The sequence below is a fragment of the Thermobia domestica genome, chromosome 6 (genome assembly GCF_964235325.1).
Source record: "Thermobia domestica chromosome 6, izTheDome1.hap1.1, whole genome shotgun sequence".
Lineage (NCBI taxonomy): Eukaryota > Metazoa > Arthropoda > Insecta > Zygentoma > Lepismatidae > Thermobia > Thermobia domestica.
The window spans coordinates 247,457,516-247,473,366 of NC_137459.1; positions in this window are offsets into that span (position 1 = coordinate 247,457,516).

The window sequence follows — 15,851 nt, forward strand, 5'->3', positions numbered from 1 at the left end:
CCTCTTCCAATCTTCACATTATTGGTTTCTTCTTCATTCAAGCGCAGCTTCGCTGGTTGCCCTATGTACGGGTTGCAAATGAGTCGTCGGTCTCTCCAGTTAACCCCGATTTCTTTAAGTATTTTTAAAAAATTGGTTCAATTGACCCGGTCGAAAGCTTTTAGCGAATCGACGAAGCACAAACACAACTCTTCCTTTACATCAAAAACTTTCTCTGGTATATAATTCTCATTAACCCGGTAACACTTGGTGCCTTTTTCTCCCGGAATCAAAGCTTATTTTCCTCCAACACCTCTTCTATCTTACTTTCCAGCCGCTTGTCCAGTATACGCGCAATAATCTTCCTAGTGGGGAATAAGGCTGATGGTTCTGCGATTGCTGCATTTCTCTCCTTGCTTCTTTCTTCTGTAATGCAATCATTGTAACATTAAGAAAACCCTTAGGCCATTCTCCACTCAGGTAGATCTTGTTAATAGGTAAAGTCAGTACCTTCATTGCATTGTTTCCCAATCACCTGAGCAATTCTGCTGATATATCGTCGTCTTCAGTGGCCTTCCTCCTTGACATGTCTTTGATGGCTTCAACTACTTCACTTTTCAGTTTTTTTTTTTTCATTATCCACCTTTTTCTCTGCTTCGATCGCAATATCTTTGGGGCAGTTCTTCAAATCATACAGATCTTTTATGAATTCCTCTCAAATTATACTTATTTTTTGATGATCAGTGACTACATGAGATCGATTATCTTCGATTCCAAATTTGCGTATACTTTTGTTAGCTTTCTCTCCTAATTCTTGTGCTTTCTGGTACATCAGATTAGGGATGGCCAAAATTTTCCGGAATCCGGATTCCGAAAAATTTATTTTCCTCCATCGGAAATTTCACTTTCCGGAATTCGGAAAAATTCCAATGTCGGAAATATTCCGGAATTCAAAAAATTGTTTCGCAGACACAGACACACGCACACTGACAGACAAGGGTAAACAAACTTTTTTAAAGTAATGCTTTGTTCTTAATCACAGCTAGGGATGGACAATGAATATACAGCTCAACTAGAACTAAAAGTGCCCATTATTTCTTTTAGATGTTGAAGGTATGATCCCCTAAAAGGAAAACCACTTCGGCGTGCTCTGAAGTTATATCTCTGTTCAGGTGTTCATCTACCTAGGTAGTAGCATGGTAGTTCATTATAGAAAAGGAAACAGGCCCTCACATTATTATTAATCTGTGCCATTCTTAAACACATACATCAGCCCCCTACTTTAATAAGAGACAAAAGATGTTGAGTTTATTGAGTTCAAAGGGTGTAGCTCAAGTATACCATAAAGTTTAAAGGGTATAGCTGTAAAATAGCACTCATGCAATTTTGTTATCATTTTATAAATAAATATTTCGTCATAAACCCTAATGGAATATGTTATTTCTGATGGAAAAATCTACAAGGTGTACTTCACTTTTGGTGATGAATTTTCTTTCGGTGAAATTTTTCAAAAAGGTTTTATAATTGTGTTCGTATTTCGTAAAAGAATGTTCCATTAATAATTGGTGCACAACATGATTTAGTATAAGGAATTGAAGCGCGAAAGTTTAGTACGGTGGCCGGCAATTTTAGTTGCAAAATCTTTGATCACATCTTCATTTCTTACTATTATAAATCATTATCTCTTTTATACAATTATTATTATTACTTCCGGCAAGGAGGTATATATATGCGTGTTTATCTGTGTCTGTGTTTTCACTGACTTTGTACAAAAAGTACACAAATTTCACAGACTGCATACGAAGTTTCCCCTGCTTTTACTTAGTTTGTGAGAGGATCTTTCAATTTCATGACAGAAGAGGCCTCCATTCTGAGTGCTCTTATTATTTGTATACTTCTGCTAGCTTTCGACCAACAGGAAACATCATCCCTAGATCCCCATATTTGCTCTTCCTACTACTGCACACCTAATATTTCAGTATTTGCTTTCGTTCTTCACATGTCAATAATATGTTTATAGCATTATGTTTTGCGAATAATTTAAGCCCTCCTCCCCTAGAATATGCCTTTCAATCAAAGTGAAATGACTAAAAAAAAAACATTCGACCTAAGTGCTACCTGAAAAATAAACACACTGCTGAACAAGACTGCACTTGTTTAATATATAAAAAACACATAAAAAAGAGTGTACGTCTGATGAGAATCTTGGCTATAAGATCGAAACGTCACGTGTAAATGTGTTTTTATATTAAATAAGTGCAGTTTTGTTCAGCAGTGTGTTTATTTTTCTGATTTTACTTGCAAGACGCATAACTATGATTGTGTGTCACCAAGTGCAACCTTGTATTCGAAAATTCATTTGAAATGGTTCACCGTTTCCTTACGATGATAAGACTGATAACCTCAGAGTCGCTTTTATATGTAGAGAAAAAAATGCCCCCATTCTCTCGTTAAGTGTGAAATTTCCGGAAACGTGGCATATGACTACTTATTTTGAATAAGAAGTTCATAAACCAAGTTCCATGTCCTAACATATCTAATCTTAAGGGATTTCGAGAATTGTACGCTCCATCCTTTTTTAAATTCTTCCCTTGTAAGGGAAACACCAAAATACGCTGAAACATGTCTTTAATTATTTTATATTAAAATCCTAAATACCAATTATCATGTTTCTAACCTTAAAGGATTTTGAGATACGGTAATTTTTTTACAACAATTGCAACTATCTGTTTTTCTTCCCATCCTTTTACGTCTCCGCTTCTTTCCTTCCCTTGTAGGTTAATATAGGAAAATGAAACAACTCTTTTATTATTTTAAATTAAAAGTCTAAATATCAAATTCCATGTATCTGAGTTCAAATAATTTCGAGATATGGTATTTCTGTTATAATAATTGTAAATCCACCCTTTTCTGCTCCCGCCTTTTATTCTTCCTTTGTCATCAAATAAAGTGTGAAACATCAAATAAAGTGTGAAACAGATCTGTAATTATTTTAAATAAGAAATCTAAACATCAAATTTTATGTCTCTAACTTTAATTTTTTTCGAGATATGGTCATGCTGTTATAACAATTGTAATCCCACTTTTCTTTCTTCCTTTGTTGGGGAAGTATTAAATAACGGTGAAACGCGTGTTTAATTGTTCCAAATGCGAAGTCCATGTACCAAATGTCATGTTTCTACCCATTAGACATTCGCAAATACGAATATTTTAATATAATAATTGCCATCCTTATTTTCACCTTTCTCTTCGAATTTCTAAAAAAGTCCATCCTTAGTGGTACATCACGTCACAAATCCTATTTACTACCAAAGTTTTAAGTTTCCGGTTTAAGCGCTTTGACCGGGGCATTAATCAATCAGTCAGTCACTCATGACTTTTTTCACATACAGAAACACTTTTTTTTTTAGTTAATGTTAGGGTCCCTTTCGCGGACCTGCTTCAGCTGCACCATTTGCAGTATAGCACCATATGTTTCATGGACTATAGGAAATTCGGCTATGGAAAATTTCTGTGGTTCCCCCTTCCCTTGATGTCCTAAGAACGTCCTTATTTTGCTTAATGGTTAATTCAGGCTTACATTAATTTATAAACATTTAAAATTAATTATTAAGTTAGTTTTCACGTGTCTATCTTCACTCCAAAGGAACAAATTTTCATTTTTATTGTCCTTCGTCATTACGTGCTTCAAACTACAATTTATTTAAGATTTTGTTTCTTCCATAAAAGAGTTTAGCGTGTGTTTCTCTTTATTTATTGGCTGTTTCAGTATACTTTAGGATGTGATCTTATAATAGACCGACGGAGGAACGATCGAACAAGTAAAGCATTATGGGACTGATCAGAATTAATAAATAGAAGGCGTTTCTTAAAAATTGAAAGTATACATTTGTACCACAATGGAGAGAATAGTATTCTATCTAAAAGGTATTTCGGTAATATTTACTGTTAATATTTTCTAAGATAGGCTAGGTACAAGATGAAAATTTACATTTTCTGATAAAGAAAAGCAAATTTCTGATTTCACAGTTGATTGACAAGTATGTTCGACTTAGAAAAATATATCCACTCTTGGTGGAATTTTGACTACCTCTTTTCAAAGTCAGTGTTTGCTTTATTCACAAAATTTATATTTTTTAAAACCTGCAAGTAGGGAAAGACTGCCTTAAGAAAGTAAGTAGTTTTATATAATTTACTTTTATATATAGCTGCAGAATAATATTAAAAATAATATTTTTAGTACTATTAATATAGTTATTACCGTTTGAATTAGCTATTCTGGTAACATTATTGTGGCAACCACTGCACTGTCACAATTCTATATAGTGTTGACAAATTTCAGAAATAAAGCAAGTAAATGGAATAGGCACAAATCCTAAACGGACAAGTCTTAAACTGCAAGAGGCCTAAAATTAGGACTTGTGCTTATATTTTAGAACTTATGGCGTTAAGGTATGAACATAAGCTGCGGGAGGTGCTTTTAATGACTGACAGCTGACAGTAGGGATGCATTCGAGTCGAGTCGAGTCGAGATTTAAGCCTGTCTCGACTCGTCTCGAGAAAATGTTGTCTCGACTCGTGTCTCGACTCGACAGTCTCTGTCTCGACTCGACTCGAATTCGAGTCGAGACGTCTCGAAATTCGAGTCGAGACAAAATGTACGAGTTAAAATATACGCACACATCAGCCAGACTATCATGACTACCTACCTAATTGTCAGTATGTCGACTTTTGGCATGGATAAAAACGGCGACACGTCTTGGCATACACGCAATGATCCTTGATAGGTCGCTGGAGAGAGCTGGCACCATATGTGCTCACTCAGGTCACCTAATTCCCGTAAATTCCGGGAAGGGGGGCGATGTGCTCTGACGTCACGTTCAATCACATCCCACAAGGGACATCACTCAAATGTCCGGTCCAATTTCAATGAAACTTTTTTTGCTGATAGAAGGCATGTATGCATCATTACTTGTGATGACAAATTTTTGCCATGGTGCATGTTTTCTATTTTTTTAAATAACTTTTAAGAGTTGTGATGTGGTTATTAGAGATTACTACAGAAGTCCCTTACTACCCTTTGTAAACGGAGCGTTAATGAAGAAAAGTGAAGAAAAACCATGTGGATACATATAACTCCTGGGGGGAAGTCGTATGGTAGATATTACCTTGATGGCAGCCATCTTGAAATCCACCATTTTGAATTAAGGTCAAGTTTTCAAAATGGGAATAGGGTAATATGATACATAATTTCGGGCTAGAATTTAATTACAAAAATAATGGTGAGGTTAGTTCTAAGATACACCCATTTGGGGGAAAGTTACAGGCATATTAATTGTTTTTACTTACTGTGTGCGTAAGTCCCTTCTTACTTTCGTCTCAAGACCTGTAAATCGATCGCAACGGCAGACCCCAGTTTCGCACTAGTATTTAGAAATCTTTAAACTCACTTGAGGCAATATTTGTGGATTATTGTATTGTATTTTGCCTTTAATTAAATTTGAACCCACTTCATGATCTTGTGTAAAGTATCACTAAAAGAGAATTTCTGTTTTTATGGAGAACGTAAGCATGGCAATTATAAAAGGTGAGTAAGGTGCGTATGTATTTATAAGAAAGTCTTTTGTGGTTCCGCTAACCTATTCTTTAGTTGTTTTTTTTTAAATACTCATATCTCATAAATAAAAGAGCTATTATAAAATTTCTTACCACTATTCTTTAATACTTATAAAATTTTATTTATTGTAAAAGCACTGGCGAGATATTTCTTAACGCCCACTAAAATTATGGTGGAGCTCCTTCGTGGCTAACGGTTAGCATACTTGCCGTTGGCGTGGGAAACCTGGGCTTGACTCCCGGTGGGAGTTCATGTGGTTCGGATTCCACGTTAATCAGTAGGTCCACGTCTCACATAGCCTCGCTGCTGCACGGGACGTTAAACTCAGAATCAATTCAACTCAAAATTATGGTTTTGACTTTATTATGATGTCATTAGTTTAAACGCCCAACTGGCAGTAATTATAAACATTGACTACATTATAAAATTGTAATTTGTGACGACTAAAATATCAGAAATTAAAGATTATTCTTTGGGTTTTGGAACATTTTGAAAACGTGAAAAACTGGTACTGCACCGATACAACACACCTTTTGGATTTGTCATAACATGTCTTACATAGCTTTGGTTCGATTCTCAACACGGACTGCAACTACCCGTTAAATTGTGCATCCGAAAGGCACTCTTTGTTAAACCTCGCTTATCACCGCTCATCTTAATAATATATATAACTTCACCGCGAAGCAAATGTTGCATTTCTCTCTTTCATCCTAACACAAAACAAAATTAACCACAGCTGTGACACGAAGGAGCTATTTCGAAAAGAAACAAGCTGTGCTTCATAGAGATGTGTACCAAATGATAGAAGTATAAAGTATTGTTTTCTTTCCTGTTCATTGATATCAGTTGGTGTTCTTAATGAGTTTACTCATTAGTTTAGAAAGAGTATATATGGAATTTGGACATATGTTGTACGTATTCTCCTGAGAAATTGATGAGACCAGAAAAGTTATAAGGACAGATGGAATAGGTTTAAGCGCATCTACGTGACTTTATCAAATATTTATTCTCCATAATGGTACCACGCGGAAAACTTGGTATAGGCCTACTTTTATCTTTGCCTCCATCTGTTAGCTGTTTCGTATCATATATATCGGATGGTTTTGATATTTCTTCTGATCATTAAAACAACAATGGTACCTGTGTGCGTGCAGAAATGCAAAAGCACAAGTTAACTTCCTATTTGTTTTGGAAACAACAAACCCATTTCACGTGTGCGAGAGAAATTGAGCACAGCGAGATCGGGTGTTTACTCACGGTCAGTTCGCAGCAGGAGTCCATGGTAAAAGATTTGGCTATCTCGAAAACACTCGCAAAACCTTACAAATACAAAAGACTGCGCTTCAAAGAAAGTTTAGACACAGATGTTTCAATTTTCTTTTAGCATCTTTCTTCAGCAAAAGAGTCGGTTCATTGTATTCGAAAAAGGGAAGGGAGAAAGGGTGAATTTATATTTTATGTGGGGGTAACGTTGTAAGTAGTAAAAACAATACATACCGCTTCCGACTCTGTACTGATGCACTTCCTTTAGCGGTATATCACTAGATCTATCCTGACCCTCATCCCACCTCAAGTTGTAAAGTAGAAAGGGACAGAAGTATTCAACATGACTGCGCACTTGAGTTTCAGTTCACAATACGAAAACCAGTGAGCAAGTAAACAGTCTTTTGTAGGATCGTGTTTTACTTCTTGAATTTATTTTTGAACATTTCTGTGAATTCAACAACAGAACGCAGTAGAAATACGGACTAGTTTTTACTCCAACCATTACTTTCGCTCCAACCCAGGGATGCCACATTTATGATTTCGTACTAGATTTAGTGATTTTACTATTGAGCTAGTGATCTAGTAGGTACTTTGGGTAAATAGGCACATTCTAGTGACTTTTTGGATTTATTTTCTGATGCAGACAAATGAGAAGGAAATGGTTCTTAAAATAAAAGGCAGAAGTATATTGCAGTTCAAAACAAATGTAGAAACCTTAAATTATTTTTTCTTTTCCCTCTGACTGAATGAAACCCCTGCTGTGTAACGACCTTAGGTAAACAACGGCTATCTTTGGTCCGCTACCTCCTTTTGTTAGCCGACATGAGATGGGTTACTTTTTTTTCTGGAAGAAAGTGAAGAAATAATTATCCAGTACATTTACGTTTTGTCAGGCACACGGGCGCAGTCTGTACTTGTTTCCTAACGAATTTTAGCAACATAACATAAATGAAACATATGTACCAGAAAATAGAGGCAGTACAAACGGAAATTTTCATCTGTGACACATTTGATGAGAAATATAGTTAGATGTCACGTGCAAGCAATCTAAACATGTTCTATTCGTATGTTTATGTAGGTGAGACTGAGAAATCAAGAAACAATAATAACTGGTTTTCTTCCAGGGGAAAAATCTAAATGTGAAGGGGTGTTACACTGGGACTTTAATTGCGTCCTTTGTACAAGATTAACAAGTAATATCAATTTTTTAATTTATTTTAGTTCTTGGGGAGAGGAAGATGGAAGCGAACCCTCGTAAGGACCTCTGCAAGGAAACATGAATACTATCCGCCACTGTTTGTTACATTACACAAAATAGTTATATATATATATATATATATATATATATATATATATATATATATATATATATATATATATATATATTGAGTTTTAGTCAGGGTTTTCATTCTGCAGGAGAGGGGGGGATAGTAATACCTGACGAACACTTTCTATTCTCAGAGTGTTGCAATGATAGCATTTCCTCCATTATAACTTGGCCAAGCTAGTTGCATTATATGTAAGGATTAAGTTAGCCTAAAAAGCTTAAATTTCTATGGCTGTTTTACCCTGTACCCATGTTTCTCATTTTCGGTCTACAGGACTCTGTGTTCGGAAATTTTCGATGGCTTCCAAGTCGGAAAATAAGTGTATCAAAGGCATATATATTATATCTATGGTTATATGAGGCATGGATCTACAGTTTAAAGTGGGATGCCGGTAACAACTTCATGAGCTTCCTCTCCCGCGATCAAGGCGTATGTGTTAACCATACAGTCACGAGGAAATTCACATAAGCACACACACATATATATTGTTGAGTTGATTTTGACTTTACCGTCTCTTTCAGCAGCGAGGATATATGAAATGTAGACCTACTGATTAACGTGGAATCCGAACTACATAAGTTCGCGCCGGGAATTGAACCCGAGTCTTCCACGGCAAAGACGCGTACACTAGCCGCGGAGTTCACACACACACACACAGAATCAGAGTCCTCACACACCAAGGGTGAGAGCTGTGCCACTGAGTCATAGCGGCCACGGGGCTAGGTCGAGTCCACTTTACGTTCATAGTTTCTTAGTACATAAATGTTACGATTACGAAATAGATTTTCCTTAATGAGCTGCATAAAAACAAAAGCTTTCGAAATGCATTAAACAATTAGCTCGATTTGAGTGTGAACTTAAAGTTATATCAGAGTGTAAATACGGATAAGCACCAAAGCTCGAAAACTTAATACACTATTTATCCTATATAGTCAGCATGTATCAAGCAATCTTTCAGCTTTCATTTGAGAGGATGGAAATCGAAAGCCCCTGAACAACTATGTTACTAATGTGCGGAATGTATTTATCTTACAGTGAACTGCTTTGATGCCAAGTGGCCTAACTCCAAAATTGAAATTTTCCAGGAGTGAAAGTTGAAGTTCAATATCTCATGAACAATCCATATTTCTTTTATGTTGGGAACCAAAACCATAACTACTGTATGTAGTTCATTGTTTTATAACTTAGTGTTTACAAAAATCCTTTTAAAAAATACCTATTCATAGAAGTGAATGGTACTTATCTGTACTAGTTCTTGGCATCCAAGCAGTGCATTTATTGTAATACTAGCTTAATATACCCATTCTTCGCATGGGGGCTAAGACCTGTGGAAGTATCACCATTCATTTCAGTGACCGCGAAAACTATGGATTTGACACTAGTATCAATCAATATGGGCTATTTATACATGTCTCGGTATTCCTCACCCGCTGACACCCGGCGCGCATACAGTAGTAGCTGAATTTGCAAGTCATCGCTGATGGAAGTGTCACCATTGATCTCAGCGACCGTGAAAACTATGGATTTGACACTAATGTCGATCAATTTGGATTACTTTTACTACATGTCTCGCTAAACGCCCTCCTGAGACCCCCTGGTTCCAATTTTGACAAAAACGCTTCGCCTTAGACTGGGACCTGGACCAAGGTATCCGTGACCAAAATTTGGTAACTCTCGGTCAACTTGTCTGGTCCCCAGGTCGGTCCCAGTAAACGTCCCCCCCGAGACCCCCCTGGTTTGAAATTTAAAAACCGCTTCGTCTTGATCTGGGGCCTGGACTAAGGTACCCGTGACCAAATTTTGGGAACTCTCGGTCCACTCGTCTGGTCCCCAGGTCGCACACAGACAGACAGACAAACACACAAACAAACTCTTTATTTTATTTATATTAGATAAGATATACTATGTAAAATAGTCTCGTATCATAATATGTGTTTTACAACAAATGTTACATTATATATTATCCGTAGCTCGTGATATGCTGCAACATATTAAAGCCTCAGAATAGTTGGGCAACCGAATAATCCAGAAGTTACGTAACCCTATTGCGTTCATGGGAACGAAAACACAATAATTATAACTATGCTAAATTACTATAGACTACCAACTGCTCATTCAGAGAATTTATGAAGTTCACTTTATCGCAATAGTTTTATACAAACTAGATTTAGACTACGGGTAATAGTTTTATACAAACTAGATAATCAATTATTATTATTATTATCATTATATTTGCAGTACAACCAGTGGCGTATTTACGATTTTGTTTCGGGGAGGGCTTTGCTAACTTTAGGGGGGGGGCTTTGCCTGAAAATGTGAAAATTCTGCAAGATATTTCATATACTTTACTACAGTAAGTAAGATTTCGGGGGGGCTTAAGCCCGGAAGCCCTCCCCTAAATACGCCACTGAGTACAACCAAATACAACGACATTAACTATTAGTTCTAATTAACTGAATTAAGCTGAAAATTAAATCTTGATCTTTAAAGATTAACTATTAATTTTATGCGTTCTGTACCTTTCTGAAGGAATAAAAGCTGGAATTGGTTTCAAGGCTGTTTCTGAGTGAATACTTTCTTCAAAATAATATTAAAAATTATAGAAAGATTTTCGAGACATTCGAGTCGAGTCGAGATTTTTAAGAGTCGTCTCGACTCGACTCGTGTGTCGACTCGAAAATTCGAGTCGAGATTCGAGACATGTCTCGACTCGAGCGCATCCCTAGCTGACAGGTATTGGAAGAGAATAGCAGTGCCGACTTTTTAATTTTTTCAGAAACAGAAGGAAACACAAAGAACAAGAAGGAAAATATTTGTGTGGGAACAATATATATTTAAAATGAATTTTGAAATCTATAAGAGTTTACATGCATACATTGTTATTTTCTTGTATATTACGGGGGAGGAGAAATATTGTAAGCGTGTTATAATAGTTATAGTTAAAATATAACTTTAAATGTACGAGTATTGCAGATCAATTATGTCTAGTTGAAGGTGGTTTATATCATAATTATGATGGTTTTGACGATCGTCAGTAAGAGAGTGTTGCTGTTTGGTCATATCTCCTACATTTATATAATGCAAATGCTGTCGCAGCTGTTTGCAAAATTTCGGAATGTCATCACCCCCAATTTCATACTGTACAACTCGTTGAGCGGACTTCATTGACTGAAATGTGTGAATCCATCCCTTTGATTTTGTGTCTGGTCAGACTGATCAAAAAACGATTGAAAATGTGTGCTTCGTCCTAGCATTCTCTATAAGGGTTACAAACGACGTCGGATACCTTTAAGGTCATTCGCATTCTTCTCTTTTCGGTAAATTTTGCTTAAGTGTACTGACTCAAAACTTAACTGATACTGTTGAGAGGAATATAATTTCGGTAATTCTCTCTATCAATTATTTAGATTAGAATCATTTTTATTTCAATGATTTATAAATCAAATTTTTATGTATTATGTGATTCGAAATGAGATAGGACATTATGAAAACACCTTACCATACAGCATATCAAACTTCCGATGTTGTTAAATTTATCAAAGAATCTGCTGTGGCCTTGATTAAGTAGCTCTTTGAAAATATTTGTATGCCTTCAGCAACAATTGCAGATATTTGCGTGACATCAGAATGTCATACTTGTCCTGGTATCTCATGAGTCTTGCCAGCTAGACAAAATACCAACTAAGATTCAGAAATAACAACAGAAAAAGGCGTTTGCGTAACATCAATGTTTATAAATCTGGGAATGAAAGTATCGAATTGATTCTAGGTCTTCTCAAGCAAATCAATTTCACTGGATGTTTACAGGGACTGAAGGCAAAATATGAATTTAAAAAAATCACTTTTGTTACCTTGGCAATCGGATTCTCATCAGATAGATACGGAAGAAAAGCAGTTGTGCCTGCATCACCATAATTACTGTAGAGTTTTCTCAATTATAATTCACGCCACAGTGCTTTTCGCGTTGGTAAATTTCTTAGGCCTTGCTGGCAAATATTTTCAAGTCCGATGCAAACACCCTTAGGTAAAAAAAAAGAAAAAAAAGAAAAAAGAAAGAAAGAATAAAAGCGATCTCGTAAATGAAACAAGTTATGATAAAATTGTGGGTTAGAGTTTGTTAGTTGCAGTTTAGAGCCAAGTTTCAGCACTGAGGCTATGAGAAACATGGGTTTACAACCTCACGTAGATACAACTCACATGCACTTCCACTGGGAATAGAACCCGAGTCTTTGCATCGGAAAAAGGAATGTTAAACATTTAAATATTATACAATTAAGTACGAGTCAGCTCAAAACTGAAATAATTGAAGGAATAAGTTTAGCAGAAGGAAACGGGAGAACAACTTTAAACCGCTGCTTACAATGTTCACATACCACAAAGATAAAACGTACTAAATAAAGAGTCCAGGGGGAAAGGGGGGAAGGCCACTTTTGGGCAAAATTTATAGATTTTCATGCCGTCTTGTAGAGCACGCTCAGTAATTTCATTCAATATATCAAAAAGAGGAGAAAGGTTTACTGTTAGTCTGCTATAGCCGTTTAAAAAATCCTTGTAAAATGGAAGAAAGGAGTATCGTCATCACTTACAGTGGAAAAAGGGGGGATGTCCACTTTTGGATAAAATTTAGATTTTCGTGCCTTCTTGTTCTGTCACGGACATGCGTGCAATACAGGTATATTTAATGAATTATTATATATTAAATGAGTTAAAAATATATCATTCTTGCCCTAGAGCCTGATTTTTAACATTCTAATGTCGTCAAACTTGCTTAAGCAACTGCACCTTTCCGTAAGCAATGTCAGATAGTCGTTTATACGTTGTTGACTATCAGGTCAATAAAGTCAATGAACCTTTGTACCCCACTTGTTCTCCTTGCCCCACTTTCCCATACTTGATACTGATTCGAAAATAAAAGTACATTTCCAAAATTTTCGTTGTACCATAAAGTGCTAGGCTTAATCCGTTGAGAACACTTTGAATAGAATGCTATGATCAACACGATAATTATTGGTGTGATTTACAAGATCTTTTCCTCTTTTTTAAAGGGAACTTGCTTATCTCGAAAAAAATGCATCTGCAAGCTATGAAGGTCGTATGCAGCCCAGATACTCTAAGAAGTAACTAGCGGAGTAAAGGGAAATAAAAAAGACAAAGGAAGAAAGCAATCTATTTTTAATAATATTGTTCATAATTTGAAAAGCAATCGCCTTTTTCTTCATTGTTTTGCCTGCAATAGACCCCTTTTCCCCCATACAAACCAACCTCCTGTCAGTTTTTTTTTTTTTTTTTTGTATGCTTTTATTTACAATAATATACGTTAAGCATAAGATTTTGCAAGCTAGTTTCCAATATAATAACAAACTTGTAAACCAAATTTGAAGCATCCTCCACGGTTAGTTTAGGAAATAAAATGTTTTAAACTTTGAAAATCGTTTCCTGAAAAATTAGTAAAAGTGGGCATCCCCCTTTCCCCTGTACTCTTCAAATATGAGTGGTAAACTACTGGACTCCGCCATTTTCCATTATTAAACCTCTGTATTTCTTCTTTATTTCTGTTCTGATGATGCTGAACAGAAGACAAGAGGAATAAAAATAATAATTACGAAGGTTCCAGGTTGTATAAGTATAACTAATGAACCAAGAAATTGAAATATAGGATAGAAAATACCTCATTTGAAAGTTATAAGCTCCCCAAAAGACGGAAAATGAATTTTAATAAAGCTGCACAGCTCCAAAACATGTAATCTATCGCAATCGGTTTAAAGAATCACGGACTGGTATGCGCTCTAACCAAATATTCATGTTTCAGAATCCTGCGGAACTTGTGGAACATTAACAAAATAAGTATAAAAAAAAAAAGAAATGTGGATCACGGAGAGATTATTTGAAGTGCTGATTAGGTGCACATGAAAATTTTCGAGAAGATAACGTAGGTTACATGCATAAATCCTATAGTTTTTGGACTTAACATTTAGCAAACGTGTAACTGAAAAAGTATATTGTATACGTACTTTCCCTACAGTGTTCTGAATAATTGTACTTTCCGTACGAGCGAAATAACTGTATATATTCTATAGGCTGTCAGGATCTCACCTATAGATGGACGTATATAACATATAGCTGACATATGTAATATACGGAAGACTGTTAAATGTCAGACATCCTGCAACGGTATGATGTAACATCTAAGCGGGAAAAGCATGTAGCATATGGATAAGAATGTTCGGTACTGATTTCAGTAGTGAGCATGATGATTCCGTATATTTGTACAACATACCGGTATCCGGATAATGCATTTTTCTCAGTGTATTATAATTAAGAGATCGACAATCATTTCGGACTAGAAATACAAACAGGACAACAATATTGCTTATACCTAGTTGGAGTAAATTATTAGTTGCATAGGAAGATTTTTGGAACTGTACAACTTTAAAGTTGATTTTTCAGCGTCCCCGGCAGCTTGTAGGTTGGAAAGAACATGTTATTTTCCCTATGTTTGTTACATTTTTCTTTACAAGTTCACTATATGATGGATATCTCCGTTGTTATCAATATTTTAGCACCGTTATTATATCTATATACACAGAGTGGACCATTTATCTTGAAGCGTCGTTGTAACTTTTAACCCTCGTGTACTATCATAAAAAATATAGCATAGAAGATATCGTAGGGTCCATGAAAGACCCCAATTAAAAATAAGTAATTATTGTTCTTTTGACAGAAAGGGCCTAGCGGAATAAGTATGTGAAAACTGCCCCCAAGCATATCTGCACCAAATTTACAGTATCGATTAACATTTATGAGAAACTCAGTTTCCAAAAGTTTTAGACCCTCAAGCGCTTTTGGAGGGGTACTAGGAGGGGGGGGAAAGGAAAATTGATTTTTTTTCCTCCTGAATGGTTGAACCAATCTGCATGAAAAAAAAAAATATGTTAGGTGTTCTCAACAAGAGAAAAGTCGGAAAATACCTTTTGGAAATTTCTTGGGGTTGAAAATTGGTCTTTTTTTTTTTTTTTTTTTTGAAATTTTCAAAAAGAAGAATTAGTGGTAGACTAAGTTGGACACCCACAATTTTTTGCCAGTTTTGTCTTGAGAGGGTCCCTAACAACATATATTTTTTTTTCATTTTGTTTGCAAGTGTACCTCGGTAAAAAAAAAAAAAAGGAAATGTACATATGCCTGTTGTTAATGGGTATTTATGTGTTTATTTTCTTTCGATGGTATTACTGTATATGAGTGTTTAATATGATTAAATAAAGAATGAATTAAATGAAATTAATCCTCATCACTGGTTTCGTTCACTACTAGTACAATTTCGATTTTCGTGAACATTTTACTGAGTATTTCAGCGCTGGTCGAATGATTTTCGAAAAGTATCTCGCATACATAATAGCAGCAACGTGAGAACATCAGCCAACAGTTCTATTATTAACCAACTGTTACAAAACAAGAACGATTACTAAACAAAGATCTATATATATCACAGAACATTGGTTATATGCAAAATTAACACAATGCGGGAATGTATAATTTCAGTTGATGTACAGCAGTGTCGAAGCCAAGGGAGGTGCGAACATGGTCGAGAACCCCCTTCATCCTCAGAGACCAATTACCATTAAGACAAAAAATACTTGTTATCATAAGATTCCAATGTTATAACA